The sequence below is a fragment of the Sturnus vulgaris genome, unplaced genomic scaffold (genome assembly GCF_052056855.1).
Source record: "Sturnus vulgaris isolate bStuVul1 unplaced genomic scaffold, bStuVul1.hap1 Scaffold_192, whole genome shotgun sequence".
In the NCBI taxonomy this organism is placed as follows: Eukaryota; Metazoa; Chordata; class Aves; order Passeriformes; family Sturnidae; genus Sturnus; species Sturnus vulgaris.
The window spans coordinates 7988191-8005502 of NW_028276155.1; positions in this window are offsets into that span (position 1 = coordinate 7988191).

The following is a 17312-nucleotide window of genomic DNA, read 5'->3' on the forward strand; positions in this document are numbered from 1 at the left end:
GTGACATCCCAGCAGGGCTGTGTGAGGTCACTGGGTTGGTCACTCTGCCCCAGCCCCCCCTCACAGTTTCCCCAGACAAGTCCAATGCTGTTCATGCCCAGCAGGGTCCCCTGTCCCCCGGGATCCCCCTGCTCCACCTGGAGCCACAGCATCCCCCAAGGATGTTCCACAAATCAACCCCAGAGCCTGACACGGGGACAAGGGGCCAGGGCTGTGTGACCAGGACATCAAGGCCGTGGATTATCCAGGTCACTGGGGCCTGGTTTGGGTTGCCCAGGGCAGGAAAGATGTCTGGCAGCTGGAGCAGGGTGAGGGAAGGGCCTCCAAGGTGGGGCTGGAGCCCTTTGGCTGTGAGGAGAGGCTGAGGGAGCTGGGCTTGTCCAGCCTGGAGCAGGGAAGGCTGAGGGGCTCCTCATGCCAGCCTGGCAGTCCCAGCCAGGAGCTGATGGAGAACACAGAGCCAGGCTCTGCACTGGGGGGGCTGGGGGGGACAAAAGACAATGGGTGGAAGGGGCAGGAAAGGAGATCAGCCAGGACAGGAGGAGTTAAAATGAGTCAGGTTGGTTTCAGCATTTCCTCAACATCAAAATTAGCCTGACTCCTCCATCTACCAGTGACAGCCTTGAAAACAGGGCATTGTTGGAGGTGTTTAACCCCCACTCCAAGCAGAGCATCCTGATAAAACACTTGACCAGCGTTTATATCTGTCACAGAATCATCTTTGTCTAAAATTGGTTTTGTACACAAATGCCTTGTGGGTGATAGACTCATCAGACACTGCTGGGACATTGCACAGAGCTGAGGGAAGAGCTGTGATGGTTATGAAATTGTATCCTGTTCAACTTTTGTTTGTTGACAGAGGAGAGAAACCTTCCTGTGCCTCTGAATCTCACCAGTTTCTGACCCCCAAAGGACACAAACCTGATGAGTTGTGGCTATCACTGCAGTGCTGGCACTTGCACCTCCCTCCAACCCCACAGCAGAGCTTCCTTGTCCCAGAAAGTCCCTGGCAATGCAGGGATGAAGGAAACAGGACAGGCTGTGGGGATCAGGGGCAGGGCACAGGCAGGGATTTGGGGTGGTTGTGAGCCCAGGGCAGGAGCCAGCCCTTGGCCTTGGTGAACCTCATCCAATTGTCCTGGGCCCATGGCTCCAGCCTGTCCAGATCCCTCTGCAGAGCTTCCTGCCCTGCAGCACAGCCACACTCCCACCCAGCTTGGGCTCACCTGGACACTGACTGAGGGTGCCCTCCATGGCCTCGTCCAGATCAGCAAGAAAGAGATTTCACTGCCCTGGCCCCAGTCCTGAGCCCTGGGGACACCCCTGGATGTGGCTCCATTGCCCAGCACTCCTTGGGCTGGAATTCTGATTTTTATGGAGCTGTGCCTGCCTTTGGTTTTGTTTGATGACAATAAATGAACATCCCTCTGTGTCTGGGGCAGCTCCTTCTCCAAGGAAAGCAGGTGGGAGTTGGAGCCAAGGAGCTGAAAGCTGCAGGCACAGCCTGGAGTGGAGGGAGCTCAGATTTGCACAAGACTGCTCTGAGTGCCAGGGTTGGATGGGGGAAATGGCGGGGTGGGGGTAGGGACAGAGTGTGATTGATTGTCAGCCATAAAGGGTCTTGATTTTCATCTCTATTCAGTCTGCATTAAGAGGTTCTCAGGATCACTATCAACTGGAGATTACTGATATTAATCTATAAAAAGGAAAACAAAACTAAATGGGACAGAAAAAGTCCCTGTATTAAAAACAACATGGTATATTCTGTTTGAATACATTTCTGAAATCTGTATTATTAACCACAGAAGAATTAAAGACTTAAAATGAAATTATTCCCAGGGGCTTGCTTTGTTAGGGTGTTTTGAAATATTAAGGAGCCTTTGTCACTGAATTCCTGAACTGAAGAGCTGAACAAGTCTCTGGAGAACTGAAAGTCATTAGAGAACCTCCAAGTTGCAGAGGATCCATCCTCAGCAGAGCAGGAATGAACAGATTCCAGGGGTTTCCAGGCTGCTCAAGAGCTGTGAGCTCATGTGCAGGCACAGGGGCTCCATGGGGACATCTGAGGGGTCTCTGGGCTCCTGAAGATCTGTTTGGTCACACTCAGTCACAGGGGCTCCATGGGGACATCCCAGGGTTCCTTAATCTTCCTAAGGCTCATGAGGTGACAGTCACAGGGCTCCACAGTGACAACAGAGGTGTCTCTGCCCTGCCAAGGAGCCAATTTGTCACAGGCAGTGGCAGGAGTGCAGTGGGGACATCCCTGTGCTCCTAAAGAACAGTGAGGGCACAGACACTCCCAGGGGTTCCAGGGTGACACCCCAGGAGTGCCCAGGCTGCCAAAGAGCCGGGATGTCACAGACACTCACAGGGGTTCCTGTCATGGGCACAGTGGGAGCTTCACACAAAGTTCATTAGAGAAGCTCCTGTTGGGTCACGAGTTGCAGAAAGGACCCCCAACACCCCAATTACACCCCCAAGCTCCCCCAAACCAGGACCCCCAGGCTTCCTAAACTCCTTCTGTGAGAGGAGCCTGGGAGTGCCTGGATCCAATCCCAGCCCCAGACTTTGTCAAGGATTTATGTGTAAAGGATTATACAGGTGGAATCGAACCTTTGTACAACTTTGTCCCTCAACATTAAGAATGGCAAACCAGAAGTATTTATATACACAGAGATATGAGTGATTATGATCATGATTAGACATAAAGATCTTTATCAGAATTATTTACTACAAAGTACAGGAGCTGTAACATCTATTTTAATGACCTCTAGGAATTGTAGCACTTGTAGCAATTGTATCAAAGCAGAACTAAGTAGAGATGGGTGTCACTCCCCCAGACCAACGACCCTGGGCTCAGGGTCCTTTAGCTCAGCCTCAAGCAGTGACCCTGAGGGGTGTCTCCACTGCAGGGAGGAATCTCTGCACCCACCCAAGAAGGGGAATGTCAGGAGATGCTGCCACTAAAATTTGGGATGGGGCTTTTCTAGTCTGAAGTGCTGCCCTGTCAGTCAGATGTGCCCAGGCTGTGCCAGCTCAGCAGCTCTGCACAAGTTCTCAGTGGTGTCACTTGGTTGTTCCTTTCTCTGGGGATTTTACCAGCTCTGCCACAGCTCCAGCTCCCTCTCAGGATGTTGAACTTTGGGATGGAGGAGTCAGGCTGGTTTCAGCATTATTCACCCCAAAAGCAGTGTGATTCTCCCTCTTCATTGCTCCCTGGAGCTTTGCAAACAGGGCCTTGCTGGAGTTGTTTGAGCCCATTCCAGGCACAGCCTCCTGCTCCAGCAAAAATTGCCTTTCCTGTGCCATGGCCAGCCCAGGTCCCGCTGCAGGAAAAGCCTCAGACCAGCCCCAGCACAGGGAAGGGCTCGGGCAGAACAGCAGAGAGTCGTGGTGGGAGCTGTGCCAGGCAGAGCCTGAGGCACCAAAGGCACCTTGGCAGCAGCAGCTCCCTGCAGGCCATGGCCAGAAGCCTCCTGGGCAAGCCAGCCTGGTGGCCACCACTGCAGAGCTGCTGGCTCAGGGGGGATTTCTGGATGGGCTCTGCCCCAGCCCACAGAGTGTGACCTCAGCCCTGCCTCTGGCACAGCCCTTGTGCCTGGGCCCTGCAAAGCCCAAAGGTCACCTGTGCCACCCTGGTGCCCATCCCTGCCTCTGGCACTGTCAGTTCTGTACTCGGTGCTGCCTCCAGCCCTGCACCCCTCATCTACAGCCTGAGAGACCAGGAGCTTGAGGATGCCCTGAGGAATATGACCACTCTGTGCTTTTCAGAAACAATAAAGTGCCTGTTTGTTCTGCATAGCATTCAGAATGGAACTCATTACAGACTGCCCAGAGTGCTTTGGGCCATGTGTCTTTTTTGTTATTCTATTTGGTGTATTCTATTTTTCCATTTGTTTTTCTTTTTTTCTTTTAACTTCAGATTTTATTTTCCACCAAGGGATGCCATTAGTCACAGTATTGCTCCATCAGTATCCACCGTGCTTGTGTTCAGCAGAGACAGTGAGGAGCCTGGGGCAGAGGGGCAGTGTGCAGGAGGCACACAGCAGTGTCCTGGCACAGCCAGAGCTCCTGGGATGGACCTGAGGAGCAGCAGGGCAGGGCCTGGGCTGTGTCTTTGTTCTGAGCACAGTCTGGGAAGGTGCCCCAGGGCAATTGTCCCACACCAGCCCCTGCAAACACCACACCCAGCACTGGTCTCTCCCCCAGCTGCAGGAGGTTGTTTGACCCTGAATGGAGGGACACCAAGTGACCAGGCCAGCAGGCCATGTTTGGTGTGTACTGAGGAGATTTCAGCAGAACATCATGTGTGTGTGGGGAGATGAACCCGAGTGAGCACAAACACCATCACCAGCACTGGCAGGTGGCACAGTTCTGGTGGCACAAACAGTGCCTTGAGGCCACTACATTCTGGGAAAACACCTGAATTCATTACTGGGCTGTGGTTAGAAACGCATAGAGAGAAACATTGTGGCAGGGAGGTTCCAGGAAAAAATGCTCAGGACAGCCATGGACTGCACAGAGAGACCATTGGAGTTCCCTGGTCTGTGGGGAGAAATCAGAGCTGTCTCCCTTCTGAACCATCCCAAGGACCTGGACAGGGCTGTGATACGTTCTGGGCACTGACCTGGAACTGAGGGATGTAGAAAAGGCCTTTGGAGTCAGGGATGTTGACAAGGCTGGGCAGTGTCATTGTGGGACCTCTCTCAAACCCCTTGGAAAGGGCGGAGCCATCCCAGAGGGTCCTGGGCACTTGGGAAGGGCAGACATGGAACCAGTCTGCAAACAGGGCAGGGAGGGGCACTGGGACAGTCACAGACTGGTCAGGCTCAGCAGGGAAGGGCATGTGGCAAATCCTCCTGCAGCCATTCCAGGCACTGGCGGCACGAGGCATGGATTGCAGAACCCCCGTTGGAAGGAAAAGAAGGGGATGTTGTGCGCCCAGACTTTAGCCAGGCCTGGGACATGGTCTGCTGTGCTCCCCTCAGAGCCAGATTGGAGAGAGCGGTGCTGCAGGAGAGGAACATGGGGTGGGTGAGGATTTGGCTGAACAATCAGGGTCAAATGTCATCCATGGCACAGAGTCCTCTTGGCAGCCACTCCCTGGTGACAACCCTGAGTGACCAGTCCTTGACCACCAGTGTGGAACATTTCTATTATCTCTACAATGGCATGAAATGCACTTTCAATTCCTTTGTGGATGCTGCCAAATTGCAGGGAGTCTGTGACCAAACTCATCTAGTTAATGGTGACTGCAAAATGTAATTGGGCAAAATGACTGAGTTGGGTAAATTTCTCTTGCCATCAGGGACCAATCAAGGAACAAGAAAAGGTAAAACTTATGTCTCAGTTAAAAGGTAGTTCCATATTGAGAAATCAAACCCAACCAAAAAAGAGAAACAAAGCAAGACCAAGCCACAACAACAAAAAATCCCATGAACCAAGCAACCAGAAAAAGCAAAGGCCATACACAGAAGCAAAGCACATCCACAGGAAATCTCCTAGCAGCAGAAAATATTTAACCATGCTGTGGCAGGAGTGGATTCTGTATGTGTAGCTGCTCCTTTGAATAAAAGTCTTAAAAACTGCATCACTTCCCTACGCCCCTTGCCCCCCACTACTCTCAGTTTATTGCTGATCATGGTGTGACTTGGAATGAAACATCCCTTGGGTCAGTCCAGCCCAGCTGTCCCATCCCTATTCCCTCAGGAACACTTGACCTCCCCAAGCCCATGGGTTGGAGGGGCTTGCAGACTCGCCTCATGTGGGGCGAGCACTGTGACAAGGACAGGAGAACAGAACAACATTTACTCTTGTCAAGGACAGTAGAACAGAACAGAACAGCCTTGGAGAAATGGATAAAGGATATAGCTGAGGCAAACAGAAGTCACACAAAATGCAAGGAGGACGCCAGCTCAGCTCTGCAAGGCTGACAAAACAGAAGTTGAACAAAACAACAATATTGCCCTTACTCAAAAGTGGGGATAAAGGAACAGCCACCTAAAAAGGACACTGAAGGATATTGAAGACAGACCCCAAAGAACCATATAAAGACTTTCAATAAGGGGTGCAACTATGTCAAATAAAGTCGAAGGAAGTGGGAAAGCTAATAAATCACATAATCAATGTGTCTGATAAAAACTGTTCATTCAATGTTCATTCGATGCTCTGGGCACTAAGATGGAGCAAGGATAGCCCAAGTGACCACTATGCTGTAATAAAGAATACCTGTTTTCAAATAGTCAAAATTGTGTTCAAAAGTTTCTATCCTGTGGATTTCAACATCAGTGCTGTCCTTGACTCCATTATGGTTCTTGCACAGTTTCCCAATTGCCCCTTGGTTCCATGAGGCCCTGCTATATAACAGTGGACCTTTGGTTCCATTTGGGTCTGTGCTGTCAAAATGGCCTCCTTGGTTCTGCACTGCCACAATGTTCTCCGTGGTTCCACAAGGCCTTGGTGTGTCACAACAGCCCCTTGGTTCCATGAACTGCCATAGTGTCACCCCGGTCTCTTGGATCTGCAGTATCACAATGGACAATTGGTTAAAGCAGCCCTGCAGTGTCACAATGAATATTTGGTTCCATGGGTCCCCACAGTGTCACCACGGCCCCTTGGTTCCACGAGGTCTCACTGTATAACAATGGCCCCTCAGTTCCATGAGGTTTTGTACTGTCAACAGTGCTCTCCTTGGTTCTACAGTGTGAAAATGGATGCTTGGTTCCATGAGGTTCCTCAGTGTCACAGTGGTCTTCTTGGTTCCATGAGGCTGTGCAGTGTCACAGTGTCCCATAATTTCCATGAGCTTCTGTCCCATCAACCATGTCCTTTGCTCCAATGAGGGCCCGCAGTGTCACACTGGTCCCTTGGTTCCATGAGGTTTCTGTGGGATCACCATGGTCTCCCTGGATCTGCAGTATCACTATGGACCATTGGTTCCATGGGGCCCTGCTGTGTCACTGTGGCTCCTTGGTTCCATGAAGTGTCACTGTATAACAATGGAATCCTGGTACCATGAGGTTCTGTAGTGTCACAATGGTCTCCTTGGTTCTGGACTCTAACAATGGACCCTTGGTTCCACGAGGTTCTGTACTGTCACAATGGTCTCCTTGGTTCCACGAGGCCTTGCTGTGTCACAATGGATCCTTGGTTCCATGAGCTTCCATGGTGTCACCATGGTCTCCTGGCATCTGCATTGTCACAATGGACAATTGATTCCATAGGACCCTGCTGTGTCACAATAAACCCTCAGTGCCATGAGGTTCTGGAGTGTCACAATGGTGTCCCAGGTTCAACAAGGTCCTGGACTGTCATAATGGCTGCTTGGTTCCATGAGCTTCCATAGTACCAACAATGATCTCCTTGTTTCTTCAGTGTCATAGTGGACCCTTGGTTCCAGAAGGTTCCTAAATGTCACTGGTCTCTAATGCAGGCCAGGGGTTTTACACATAGAAGCACAAACGGGATGGGACTGCTGTGGAATGTGCCTCAAGCTGCTTTACTATTATTTTTTCCTCCCAAGCATCAGTCTCATTACAATGTTGGGACAGCAAGAAGATTCCAGCAGCTCACATCCTCAGCAACAGCCAGAGAACGTGATGTTACAACGCAGTTTGAAAGTTTTTTTGACCAATCACAAAAGCAAAAACATATTGACAGTAGTTCTATCTAACCACTATAAGTACACATATACCTTTGGTTAAAACAATGCTTGTTTATTTCAAATACAATACCTACTTGTAAGCCTTAAAATACAATGCACAGGGCGCCATTATTAAACTTAGACCTTCCTAATATCTTGCTAGATATACTTTTCTGCAGCTTAGGGAGTTATTCTCGCCACGTGTTAATACACAAACCATTGTTCTATTTGTCCTTGCTTTCTATATTTCATATAATTCCTCTGCTGATATGCCTTATGTTTTCCACTTAGCTCTAATTGCAGTTGGTTGTCTCTGAGGCCTGCTTTTTCCAGCTTTCCCAAAACCCTCTGATTTTTAAGGATTCCCACAGTCTCCTTGATTCCTTGTGGCCCTGCTGTGTCACCAGGGCCCCTTGGTTCCATCAGTTTCTGTGCTGTCAACAATGGTTCCTTTGTTCCAATGAGGGGCTGCAATGTCACACTCGACCTTGGATTCCATGGAGTTCTTCAGTGTCACAGTGGCCCCTTGGATCCATGAGGTCCCACAGTGTCACCATGGTCACCTTGGATCTACATTGTCACAATGGACCATTGGTTCCATGTGATATTGATGTGTCATTATGGTCTGCTGGGTTCCACGATTCCCCTCAGTGTCACAATGGAGCCTTGTTTCTGTGAGGCTCTGAACTGTCACAATTGTCTCCTTGGTTCCATGAACCCCTGCTGTGTCACAAGGGTCCCCTTGGTTCCATGAGGATACAAAAGCTTTGCATAAACATTGAGCAACATCTGCCTAACACACCTGGGAACATCTGTCTGCATTCAAAAGAGGGGTTAAAGGTGAGGGTGGCACCAGAAGCTTCCATCTACAACAGAGATCCAGGGAAAGAACAGAAAATTCAGCTGAAATATTCAGAAATCTGCTTACAGAGATCATTTCTGGTGATACTGTCCCTTGTAGGAAGGTGACATCATTCCAGGCAGCCTGGACTGAGCATGTGGTTCCTCAGTGGGGTTTGTTGTTTAGGAAAGCTGCTCAGGCTTTTCCATTCTTTCCTCACAAACAGGAAAACTTCTCCTGGGCCTGTGTGCAGGCAGAGCCCTGAGGAGAGCAGGTGGGACATGGTGCAATGGGCTGGGACACCCAGCTGCAGAGCTCAGGGGACGAGGTTCTGCTGCAGGGCACAGGGATGTCAGTCCCAGGTGGGCGATGTCAGACATGGTGAGGCTGGGGGTGAGGAGCAGGTTGTCCAAACAGGGTCAGCCTGCAAGGGGCTCATTCTTCTGCATGCCCAGACCTCCTAAGGAGACATTCAGCATCAACATCACCTGGGAAATTCTTCTATCCTCTCTTTTCTGAAATTAAAAATTAAAAAAATACCCACTTTATTAAAGAAAAAAAGTTACAAGGTGCACTTTGAAATCCTTCCTCCTTAACAAAACTCCAAACGAACTCCAAGCAGCTGCACAACCCCTGATAACTTGAAGACAACTGGAAGAAGACAAGGTGCTCCTGAGGACTTTCTGTATGTTTATGATGCCCACAGTGGATTTGGGCCTGAGTCCAGGACCCTCAGGCACTGAGAGAAGGTTGAAGAAGCTGCTCAAGGAGGCAGAAGCAAAACTCCAAGTGCCCTGGAGCATCAGTGGCCCCACTGAGGGCAGGGAGTGCCAAAGGCTCCCCAGGGACTGGTGAGAGCAAATCCTTGAGGGCAGGATTGCAGGAGCCCGAGGCTGTGAGCAGGGAACTGCAATGCTGAGCAAGGCCTGGGCTGGCTGGAGGAAGCAGAAAGGCCAAGGCCTGAGCCCAGGCCTGGCCCAGCAGGGCCTGTCCCTCACGGGGGGCTCGGGGCTGTTGCTGGGGCAGTGGGATGGCAGGGGCAGCAAGGACAAATGTCATCAAGCTGCAAGCCCTGCCAGCCTCCTGAGGGAGGGCCGAGGCAGAAGCAAAGTGCAGCCCCTGCCAGGAAAGTTCCTTCTGTGGGGCTGCAGAGGCCCTGCCCGAGCCCAGGGCACAAAGGCCTGGGTGCCTCTGGCCCTGCCAGCCCTGCCCAGCCCTTGGCCATCTCTCCTGCAGGCTGTGCCCCCTGTGCGTGCTGCTCCTGTGCCCTGGCCGGCTGCACACGCCCATCTCGCTGTCCCCCCCAGCATTTCTCAGCCCAGCATTGCTGTGCCCTCCCTGGGCTCCCTGCACCCAGCGCTGCCGGCTCCTGGCACACAGAGCCATGGCATGGCCCAGCCTCACGCTGGGACACCTCGGGCATCAACATTCTGCCCTGGGAGGGACTTTTCTGTCTCCTCACCTCCAGGCTGAACCTTCCAGGCTGCACTTTGGGGAGGTTTCCTTCTCTTCCCACTCCCAAGGAAAGCTCTGTGTCCTGCTGCTCACAAACAGAGAAGGGCTGGTGGGAGATGTGTTGTTGAGAGGCTGTTTGGGCTACAGTGGCCATGAAATTATTGAATTTTTATATATTCTCTGGAAGAAGGAGGGCATCTACAAATCTTCTACATTGGACTTCAAGAGAGCAGAATTTGTCGTATTCAGGATGCAGATTTGGAGAGCACCAGATCAGGTACTGATTTTTTTAAGGGAAACAGCCTTTAAAAAGCAAGGTTTCTCAGGAACTATGGAGACAATTCAAGTAAGAAATCTTGAAGGAGCAGGAGCTGCCTCTCCCTCTGTGCCAAAAATTGAGATAGCAAGGAAAATGTCAGGTTTGGTAGGGAATACAGCTTTTCCAGGAACTCAGGGTTAAAAGCAGGTGAATCACCTTTGGACAGAGGGGCAGGCAAATAAAGAAGTGTTTCAGGATGTCGCTAAGTCATGCAGAAAGAAAACTAGAGAGGTGAAAGCTCAATTAGGATTTAACCTGGCTGCTTCTGTGAAGGATAACAAAAATTATTTTAGAAATACATTAATGGCAAAAGAAGGGAAAAGGACAACCTCTATTGTTTATTAGGGGGGATATGGTTATCAGAGATGAGGAAAAGGCTGAGACACTTAACCCATTCTTTGCCTCAGTTTTCAACAATAGGACAAGTTCTCCTCAGGATAAGTGTTCTCCTGAGCTGGGAGATGAGGACAGGGAGCAGAACAGACCCCTGTAATCCAGGAGGAAGCAGCTGGGGACCTGCTGAGCCACTCAGATGCTCACTGGTGTCTCTGAGAACAGATGGGATCCATCCTAGGGGGATGAGGGAGCTGCTGGATGAGCTCCCCAAGCTGCTCTCCATCATTTCTCATCAGTGCTGGCTCAGCAGGGAGGTGCCAGAGGACTGGAGGTGCCAATGGGAGCCCATCCCCAAGAAGGGCTGGAAGGAGGATGTGGGGAAGTGCAGGCCTGTCAGCCTGACCTGGGTGCCTGGTGAGGTGATGGAACAGATCACCTTGAGTGCCATCACAGGGCACCTACAGGATGGCTGAGGGATCAGAGCCAGCCAGCGTGGATTTCAATATCTGCATTGATGATCTGGATGAGGACATTGAGTGCAGCATCAGCAAATGTGCAGATGGCACCAAGGTGGGTGTGAGTGTGGATGTGCTGGAGGGTAGGAGGGCTCTGCAGAGGGACCTGGACAGGCTGGATCCAGGGCCTAAATCCAACAAGGTGAGGTTTAATAAACTAAGTGCTGGGTCCTGCACTTGGGCAAAACAACCCCTGCAATGCTCCAGGATAGGGACAGAGTGGCTGGACATCAGGCAAGCAGAAAGAGACCTTGGGGCACTAATGGAGAGCAGGCTGGACATGAGCCAGCAGTGTGCCCAGGTAGCCAAGAAGGCCAATGGCTCCTGACCTGGATCAGTAATGGTGTGGCCAGCAGGAGCAGGGCAGTGATTCTTCCCCTGTGCTCAGCACTGGTTGGGCAGCACCTCGAGTGCTGTGTCCAGTTCTGGGTCCCCAATTTAGGAAGGACATGGAGGGGCTGGAATGTGTCCAGAGAAGGGCAAGAAGGCTGGTGAGGGGTCTGGAACACAAGTCCTATGAGGAGTGGCTGAGGGAGCTGGGGTTGTTTATCCTGGAGAAGAGGAGGCTCAGGAAGACAAGGTGATGTCAGGGCACAGGTTGGACTTGCTGATCTCCAGGGTCTTTTCCAGCCTTGCTGATTCTGTGATTCTCTGAAACCACCCCTGGAGCAGTTGCAGGATGAGCCCTGGGCCTCCTCTTCACAAGGTCCAGCAGCCCAGGTCCCTCAGCTTCTCCACACAGCCCCAAAGCCCATCCTGTCAGTCCTGCAGAGCCTCTCCAGCCCCTCCTCATTGCCCACAACAGGGAGCCCCACACCCAGACACAGCAGCCCAGATGTGCCCCCCTGGCCTGTGGTGCCTCTGGCAAGGGAGCAGCACGAGGCACTGCAGGACCCTGCAGACAATTCCTGAAGCACTTGGAGGATGATCCTGCTCCCCAAGTGATGTTCCATTGGTTGCAATTTGGGAACAGAAATGGGGAGTGGGGCCAGAGAGGAAGTCGCAAACAGGGATGGGCTGTTTGCAGGAGAGGGGAGAGAAATGGGCAAGACGAAGTAATCTGGATCTGGAAAGAGTAAAGAAAGGTAAAGCCAAGGAAATGCTCAGGGCAGTTTGGGGGTGGCTGCCATTCAGCCCTGGCTCTGGCCAGCATAGTCTGCAGTGGGACAGGAAACTCACAGCTCATCGGAACAAACTTTCTGGCTGACTTCAGAGGCCACGACAAAGCTGAGTGGTTTCCCTGCCGTCCCCCAGCCCTTGCTGTCCCCAGGGGCTGATGGCATTTGTGCTCACTCAGCTCCATGTCCCCACAGCAGCACCATGGGGGTGCTGACCCTGCTGTGTGCAATGCAAACAGGGGCTCCTGAGCCAGTGCTGCCGTGTGTGTGCCTGCAAGGATGGGGCTCCTGTGTGAGCTGGGGGAGAGGCCAGGGCTGCAGAGGGGGGATGTTGTTGGCAGGTGCATGAGGACGCTCTGGGACGCTGCCCTGGGGTGTCCAGCACAGTGGGGATGGATCAGCCCCTGCTCTGCTGCTCCTTGCCAGGGTGTCCCCCTTGCAGGGAGCTTGCAGAGCACCCATGGCCTGTCCCTGCTGCAGCCCCGGCACTGCCACCCCCAGCGCTGTGCCCGGCCCCGAGAGCACTCAGGCCTTGCAGCAACACGAGGGCCAGGAGGGCAGTGGGGCAGTGGCACGGGAGCAGCACTGGCAACACCAAGTGCTGCTGCTGCTGCTGGGCACAGCTGCTGTGCCAGCACTGATCTGCCCCCAGCTCTGCACACAGACATTGCTGCTGCAGCTCCAGAGAAGGGAACAGAAAGGGCATCTCTGGAGAAATCTTTGCTGGGAGAATCTTTATTTTATTTTATTTAAATTACCAAGAGCACAGCCCCTCATTGACACAGTCTCTGGGTCACAGGAAAGATGGAGAAAATCATAAGGAAATAGAGCACAAATAATGACATTTCTTTGTGTACAATATTGAAAAGCTAAAACAAAGGAAAGAAAAGAACAAACCAACAAGCAAACCAACAAGAAGAATCAAAGGAGACTTTTATTACAAGTGATTTTCAGAAATTGGCCAGCAGTTTACTGTTTCTGAAACCATCTAGTGTTCAGTCTCCATGTAGAGAGCCTGGTGCAGGAATGGCTAGAAGAGAGAGGCCATAGTCAGATCAATTTAGTCAGGCTGACAAAGCAGGCCTCAGCCTCAAGGGCATAGCAAGAGGGAAAGCACGTAGACTTGTGATAAGATGAACAAAGACAGACTGTAAAAGAAGAACTAGAAGAACTCTGTTAGCCATGAAATTGCAAAAGTGTAGCTATAAACTTAGCCGATCAGCATAGTGACGCATATGGCAAGGCAACCAATGAAGAGCTTAGCTTTTGCAATATGCATGAGTTAATTAAGCACTGTATTTAATCGCCACTCTAATTATCAATAAACGAGACTTCGCAGATGACCGAATTGGTGTCCGTGTCTCCCTTCTCCGACAAATGGTGACCCCGACGCCGTCCCTCCGTCGTTAAAAAAGAAAACGGGGGAGAACGCGCCACGGTCGGTGAAGTTGAGTTTGGGGCCTGCTGCAACCGGGTCGGTGTCAAACGACGTAGGAAAGACACCCTCAGGAGCTACAGAGGTGGTCCTGGGCCATACGTGCTGCCGAAGCCGGAGAGTTGCAACGGCGCCGACGGTAAAAAATGGACAGGCAAGCAGCATATGATTTATTTATAGCACATATAGATAAGTTAGGGCTAAAAGAGCTTAATCCCAGGAAGGACATACCGGGGTTGTTAGCCTGGGGTTCTGCTAAAGGCTTATTCACTAACCCTCATAGTGTGCATGAGTTAAATGAGTGGCGTAAGTTAGGGGATGTACTGTGGGAGGCAGTATTAGGAGATGATAAGACAGCAAAAAAGTTAGGAAAAATTTGGCAAGTAGTTCATAACGCGCTCTTAAAGCAACAGGCAGAAAAAAGGGCGGCACAACAGGCAGTAGAGGCATATAAAAGAAATGCTCAGTATGGTGATAATGAGCCCCTTGCACCAAGCACAAGAAGGGTTGAAATACCTATTCTTAGAGACACGGCAGGAATGGCCGATGGGACTAGTTGCACTTGGCCCTCTGCACCCCCCTCAGAAAAACTGGGAAATAATGCTGCTAAAGCAGAGGAGGTAATTGCAGAGGGCGAAACATCCCAACCTTGCGGCGTAGAATCCCCTTGCCGGCCTGAATCTAGCACCCCTAAACCTGCCAGTGAGCCAGATCCTGTCCCTAGGGCGGAAAGCGACCTGCGGGGGGAAGTGGCAAGGCAGAGGAGGGAGGCATGGAATATGCTAGCTAGACACGGCCTGGAGACTGGGGATGACGCCGCTGTGAGTGCAGTCAAAGTCTGGACCTTTCCTGTAACATACACACAGGGAGTAAACCAACAAGGACAAGCTGTACAAGTGGGAGAGTATGAACCACTTGATTGGAAGTTGCTAGCACAGTTACGACAGACAGTGAGTCAGTTCGGTTTTCGCAGCGAGCCAGCTAAGCAAATGCTAGACTATCTATTTGACACATATTTATTATTGCCAAATGATCTAAAAAGCATAGCAAAATTAATTTTCACACCACATCAGCAAATGCTATTTAATGCTCACTGGCAAGCTCTTGTTGCCGAGGCAGTTGCGGTACAAAGGGGTCAAGGTGATCCGTTAGTCGGGATCACAGCAGATGAGTTAATGGGAGTGGGTGCATTCCGCAGGTCAGAAACTCAGTTACTCCCGGGGGCCGACAGAGTTAGAGAAGCCATGCGTATCGTAAGAACTGCTATTGATCAGGTGAAAGATAGCTCAGGTATACCCATGTATATGGGAATAAAACAAGGAAGGGAGGAATCCTTTGGGGACTTTGTAGATAAGGCTACCGCTGCTATTGATAGGGCAGGAGTTCCAGAGTATATGAGAGGGGCGATGTTAAAGCAATGTGCATTACAAAATAGCAATGAGGCAACAAAGAGGGTATTGTCAACACTAGGAGCTAATTGGACGATAGAAGAAGCATTAGAAAGAATGGCACTGCAGCCATCAGGGTCGCAAGTTTTCTTAATTAATGCACTAAAGGAAATAGGCTTAGGGCTGCAGAAACAAGCTGAGTCCGCACAATCGCAGGTGCTAGCTGCTCTTGCCCCGCTCCGTGCTTCCACAGCAGCACCGGCCGCAGCGAACAACCGCCGACCTCCTTCGACGCGATGCTTTAGATGCGGAAACGGAGGCCATTTTCGACGAGACTGCCGAGCCTCAGGAGTGTGGTGCCAGAACTGCCAGAACAACACCCACAACACGTCAGCTTGTCGCCGCCAATCGGGAAACTCCAGGCGGAGCGCGCCCGGCAGCCGCGCCCAGACACAAGTAGCCGCCGTAGCATCAGCGCCATCTCCTGTCTGCAACCAGCCACAACAGGGAGCCTGGGACTCGACTTGGCAGCCGCAATAAAAACATCATTATTAACAACACGCCCCGCTAAAGTCCCAACTGGAGTACAAAGCCCGGTAACTATTAAAGGACAAGCTTTTGGAGGACTAATAGTAGGACGTTCATTGAGCTCCATTTTAGGACTGTTTGTACTACCAGGTGTCATCGATGCAGACTACACTGGGGAAATACAAATAATAGTTTATACTCCTTTTCCTCCTCTAACGATTGAGGCAAATCAACGTATTGCTCAATTTATTCCACTTCCACAGTTAAGCCGGGGTGTTCAACCACAAACACAAACCCCGCGCAAGGACCAAGGTTTTGGGTCCTCTGGTGTTGCTCTACTCATAATGGATCTCAATACTAGACCTAAAAAGGAGGTGAGGTTCACCTATGCAGGACGTACAATAAAAATGATGGGACTTTTAGACACTGGAGCAGATACCAGCATTATTTCTCCAGAAAAATGGCCCTGTGATTGGCCATCACTACAAACCACGGATACCGTAACAGGCGTCGGAGGGTTTACCCTCGCAAAGAAAACGCCCCCAATAAGAGTTACTATAGATGGACAGGACTTGGTAACTGTGTTATCAATAGTTGCATTACCGCCCATGGTACATTGTCTAATTGGAAGGGACATTTTAGCTCAGCTTGGAGTCGTTTTATCCAACGAGCACCCTTTGGGGTAATTGCCATTGCTTGGACTTTCCCGATCCCAATCACCTGAACTACCAATGAACCGGTAATGGTTAAGCAATGGCCTCTAAAAAGGAAAAGTCTAATACAAGCACATCAACTCGTGAAAGAACAATTTCAACAAGGACATTTAAAACTTTCCACAAGCCCATGGAACACGCCAATTTTTGTGATTAAAAAGAAATCAGGGAAATATCGTCTTCTACATGATTTAAGAGCAGTAAACGATCAAATGGAAGCAATGGGAGCATTACAACCGGGACTTCCCAATCCAGCCATGCTCCCACAACATTGGCCTCTTTTAATTATTGATTTAAAGGACTGCTTTTTTACTATAGCCTTACACCCCCAAGATACAAAAAGATTTGCATTTACCCTACCGGCAATTAACAGGGGGGAACCTGACAAAAGATATGAATGGACTGTTCTTCCACAAGGTATGAAAAACTCGCCTACTTTGTGCCAATTATATGTTGATGCGGCCTTGCAACCCCTGAGACTAAAATGGCCTGACACAATTATTTACCATTACATGGACGACATCCTATTCGCCCAGAAAACAGCATTTACAAATATTCAAATGCAAGAAATTCGAAACACCTTAGCAAAAGCATCTCTCATGATAGCTCCAGAAAAGATACAGCAATCTACACCATGGAAGTACCTAGGATGGACTATTACAAATCAAATCGTACGGCCACAAAAACTTCAAATTGCAACAAAAATCACCAATCTCAATGAAGCACAACGCTTACTAGGAGATCTACAGTGGCTCAAACCAATTGTTGGAATACCCAACTCTCTGCTAGAATCCCTCAGGCCACTGCTCAAGGGAACCGATCCAACCACACCTGTAACCATGACACCACAACAAAAAGACGCTCTCAATGGCATTATTCGCTGCGTCAATGAAGGATTTGTCTCCCGCCGGGATGTATCATTACCTATAGACCTCACCATTTGGAATACTCCTGATCATCTACTTGGAGCACTTACACAGACACAAAAGAAAACGGGGGAGATACAGGTACTAGAGTGGATA